This window comes from Physeter macrocephalus, chromosome 7 (assembly GCF_002837175.3).
Source record: "Physeter macrocephalus isolate SW-GA chromosome 7, ASM283717v5, whole genome shotgun sequence".
In the NCBI taxonomy this organism is placed as follows: domain Eukaryota; kingdom Metazoa; phylum Chordata; class Mammalia; order Artiodactyla; family Physeteridae; genus Physeter; species Physeter macrocephalus.
In genome coordinates this window covers 6198978-6204085 of record NC_041220.1, presented here as the reverse complement: position 1 = coordinate 6204085, position 5108 = coordinate 6198978, and the positions used below count along the sequence as shown (strand labels likewise).

General features: G+C 40.7%; 1 pseudogene; it reads right to left on the bottom strand.

Annotated features, from left to right (window-relative positions):
- Nucleotides 1–2833: 2833 nt before the first annotated feature.
- LOC102991291 (ATP-dependent RNA helicase DDX39A-like) lies at nt 2834–3849 on the bottom strand (annotated as a pseudogene).
- Nucleotides 3850–5108: the final 1259 nt, after the last annotated feature.

The window sequence follows — 5108 nt, the reverse complement described above, 5'->3', positions numbered from 1 at the left end:
CCTTGATGACACTTAGATCTGGAATACGTAAACAGTCAACAATATGCCATTTAATGTATAGCCCTCTGTGTCAAAAATGATATATAACTGTGCCTTGACTTGATAGGCAGAACAGTTCTTGGAGCTTTCTGAGATGCTATCCTTGGGTTATAATCCTCAATTGGCTTGAATAAAATTTTCTATTTCTTTCTTAGATCAATCGATTAATTTTTTGTCGACAACCTCAAAGAGTTATACTAAACTAATAAGGCTTATTTAGCATATTAAATTACATGGGAAGCATTGTCAAATAAGCAATATTAAACCTTTGTAGGTTATTTTGTGTGCATGAATGTAATTAATATGAGTTCTAAAAATTATATGGCATCCCTAAAATCTGATATGTCTTGGTAAAATGTTAACAGTCTTAATTCTAGTTATCTTAAAATGTTATATGTCACAGAAATGACAATTTTTAAAATTAATTGTATTGTACTCAGATCTGTATGCCATTATGTCTTTTGAAATTTGTAGACAGTTATCATTTTACTTTGATGCTTTTGCAAAAATTCTTTATCGTCAAGAAAATTCATAGCAAGGACTTTTTGACAATTATAGGTTTCTGATAACTTTCAGATCATAACACCGAACTCGGTAAACAATTAGAGAATTCTAATGGAAAACCTGATAACTTCATGAAACTGCTAAGGAAAAAAAATCAAGTTCAACAAGAATTAATTACATGGCACTGAATGACCTAATGAATATGATTATAATTGCTATAACTTTTCCTGAAATTTTACTAGCTTTTTAATCTTTGTTTTCCAGATATAAGGAAAACAAGATAACTGTGATCCACAGCAATTTCATAAAGTATATCTTGGTAAGCAGAATTGAAACATTCTCCCTACTTGATCCCTCCAGAATTTGAAAGCTCTTAGTGAAGAGTCTTGTGTTCCTGACAATATTGTTAGCTACATAAGTTCACTAAAAATCTGCTCTCATTGTGACAGGACACATTTGGAAATATTATATTTCCAAGGTTTTGACTCTAATGTCATATTTGAGAATGTGAACAGAATCAGATATAACCAGACAGCTTTAAGGAACTTAGTTTGACTCTATGTAGCCATAAAGCCTTTTGGAAAACAGGCAGGTACTTTGCCTACATGATTCCCAGCACCCATATGAGGTGAGTAAGGAAGATCACTTTCTGGTAGGTGCAGGAACCTCAGGATATTTTTGGGACCTCAAGAAAAGAGAAATTCACCCAAATCTATAGGTATTACAGGCAAATCTGATGGCAAACCCTTGGCTTCTTGGCCTCTGGCCTTGAGAGGTATTTAAAATTTCAACCTAGAGATTCCTTATGAAAAGTTCCAGCAAAGCAAATTTAAAAGAGCCTTTATGGTCAATTGCTATTCTTGCTGGACTATGCAAGTAATCAGGCCAAGTTTATTGAAACTAGACATTTTCTGTAAACAAATTAGCCTAATTTGGCTATCTTTGATTTTTTTAAAATGAGGGTAAATGTAGAAAAAAAATTATGTTTCAATAATGGATATTAGATTCTAGTTCCTTAATCATCTTAGAGGTTTTGTTTTTCCACCTGATTACTGGATTGGATCACAAATTCTCCGAGTTTCCTCAGAATTTGGCTACAACTCTCCAAACTAACATTTCCAATTTTTCTTTTACTTGTTATGTGGAGTCACTGAGAGCTAAATTTGTGCTTTCCCTGGAGCCCAGCAAACTGAAGCTGAACAACTTGATACAAATTTAAGAGAGATCATCACAATAGCTCATGTCTAGATACAGTCTTCCTGCCTTTTGCTGTGTGGGTCACTCAGTAGTTTACCTGAACACCTGACGACATCATCAGAGACATTCAACTACAAACCAGGAAAATCTGTCAGATTGTCGCTGTCTGCCCTCACTTGATCTGAAGATGCTTTAGTCCTGACATCTAGAAATCTTCTCATCTGGCTGCCTCCTGGGCTTAGACACTGGTTTATACATTGCTCCAATAATTAACCCTTGTTTTTCTTTAGTCTCCATAGAGATGCCTCTTATTATCAAGAATGGATAAAGAAGATGTGACACATATATACATTGGAATATTACTCAGCCATAAAAAGAAACAAAATTGAGTTATTTGTAGTGAGGTGGATGGAGCTAGAGTCTGTCATACAGAGTGAAGTAAGTGAGAAAGAGAAAAACAAAAACCGTATGCTAAAGCATATATATGGAATCTAAAAAAAAAAAAAGGTACTGGTGAACTAGTTGCAGGGCAGGAATAAAGAGGTAGACATAGAGAATGGAGTTGATGTCATAGGGTGGGAGGGTGAAGCTGGGGCCAAGTGAGAGTAGCATTGACATATATACACTACCGAATGTAAAATAGTTGGCTGGTGGGAAGCAGAAACACAGCACAGGGAGATCTGCTCGGTGCTTTGTGATGAGCTAGAGGGGTGGGGTAGGGAGGGGGGAGGGAGGCTCAAGAGGGAGGGGATATGGGGACATGTGTATGCATATAGTTGATTCGCTTTGTTGTGCAACAGAAACTGGCACGGTATTGTGAAGCAATTACACTCCAATAGAGGTCTATTAAAATAATAATAATAATAATAAATAAATAAATAATAAATACCTGGTTTCTAGCACCACACAGGCCTTACTTTGAGAGCATATATCCATCACCACCTTCTGAACTGAATTTTTCCATAATAAAAATTTACTCTTACACAAATCTACAGCTTTTAAACAGTAAAAAGAAAGACCCACTGTCACCTAGGAAGAGGACTTGAAGCAACACGTGGGAAGCCGGGCAGCTCCGGGACATCAGGGAACGTAGTTACCGGCTCTGCTCAACGTATGTGGAGATGTTTATTTCTTCTGGAAGCTCTGCCACTTTCATTTCAAACCTGTCCCGGACATCATTGAGGATGTTGGCATCATTCTCATCCGACACGAAAGTAATGGCCAGGTCTTCGGTTCCAAAGCGACCCGCACGGGCCACGTGGTGGAGGTCGGTGTCCGAGCCCTCGGGCATGTCATAATTGAAGACAGTGTTGACACGCTCAATGTCCATTCCTCAGCCAGACAGATTGGTGGCCCCCAGGATCCACCACCGGAAGCCCTTGAACTGCTTGATAGCATGAGAGTTGCTCCTCCTGGGCCACGCCCCTGTGGATGGCAATAGCTGGGAAGTCCTGGTCCACGAGGAGCTGGGCTGAGGCCAGGCAGCATTGCACCGACTTCACAAATACCGCCACCTGGTTGAACTCCAGCACGTGCACGAGATCAAAGAGCTTGCAGTGCTTCCGCGAGAAGTCTGACGTAGTACTGCTGCAGCCCGAGCAGTGTGAGCTTGGGCTCGTCGTCCACAAACACCTCCACGGGGTCTTGCCTGAACTTCCTGCAGACGGGCAGGAACAACTACTGTCAAGACTGAAAGACTGATTCAGTGGGATGGAACAATCTACCGACTCAGCTTCTGGACTCTGAGGCTTGGAGAAGCTTCAGACATGGGACTTCAGGGCAGCACAACCTGCCACCCTTAATTGTGTCTCTTTGGCGAGAGGATTAATCTAGGCTGGTTATTTAAAAAAAAACATGACTCCGGAGGTCTTTCTTGTTATCTCCCCCTTAACTGCCTGCCTTTAGATTTATGGTACTGTTCCTGGAATAAAAGAGTCACCAGAGATGTCTGCAAAACATGGGCTAGGAGTGGTGGGGGAACAGGGCCTAGGGATCAAAGTACACTCTGTGCCCTATTGTCTCCATGTGGCTCAGCAAACAGTTGTTTACCAAACATTTGCTTCTCCATCTTCCATGAATCGCCTTCTTGCCCTCGGAAGTCCCGACCATCCCCCCCGCAACAGAAGCTTTTGTCTTTAGCTGAAGCCGGTGTTTAAAGTGAGAATTTCAACCATTGTGGCGAGTCAGTTTTCCTGGGTCTCTCCATTGTTTGATTTCTGTTAATCCGCCTCATGTTAATCTAATTCTTAGAGCAGCCAGAAGAGCCCAGAAGGGGGGAGGAAAATGTACCCCTCCCCAACAGCACACACACACGTTGTATAATTATTAGCTCTGTTTCTCCGGGGATCCCTGACCGACACAGGGATCTACACTGGGGTAAAGCGCTAGACTGTTTTATATAACTTAAAACTACAGTGCCCAAATTTCTCCTTCTAATTTCTCAACTTTCCATCTAATATTTACTGTGACTACCTGATAATAGAGTGTTATAGAAATAAGCATGTAATTTATTAGAAAAGCACAAAACTTATCCTTTTGGTTTTTTACAGAACAGAAAAATAAGTATTAAAACATTAGTTTATTTTCCATAGAAATAAACATAATTGAGACCAAATTTGAGGTAATAGATTAAATATTTGTTCAGCCTCCATGTGATTTAACTTTCTTGTCTACAATTTTGCAGAAAGTGCTTTTTTCTTTCCAAATACAATGGGGTCATCTTGTTCACTGTCACTTTCATGCCTTCTTTTTCATACTTCTCAACATTCACGGAGCTTTATGGTCCTTTTTCACCTTTATCTTCTATCACGGGACACAAGGCTATCATTCTGTTCTCTTGCATCAAACACCTCATTTTTTCACCCCCTCCTTCTAGTTTCTATGTCTTAATTCTGAATCCTTCCCCACCTCTGGATCCTTGGCCTTTTCTTTTCCTACTTCTTCTTTCTTTCAGAGATTTAGTGTTTCTAAGAATTCAAATATTTTTTTCTGTGTTGCTGTGTTTTTAGAATCATCTGTTTTTAGTTCCAGAAATATAAAAAGCAATTGTATTTTACAAGAGAAGATATATTGGTGCACTTTTAAGAAAGCGACAGGGGCTTCCCTGGTGGCGCAGTGGTTGCGCGTCCGCCTGCCGATGCAGGGGAACCGGGTTCGCGCCCCGGTATGGGAAGATCCCACGTGCCGCGTAGCGGCTGGGCCCGTGAGCCATGGCCGCTGAGCCTGCGCGTCCGGAGCCTGTGCTCCGCAACGGGAGAGGCCACAACAGAGGAAGGCCCGCATACCACAAAAAAAAAAAAAAAAAAGCGACAATCACAGCACTAATTAGGAAGGGGGCTAGCAACTCACACAAAAGGGGAATTTGGGGA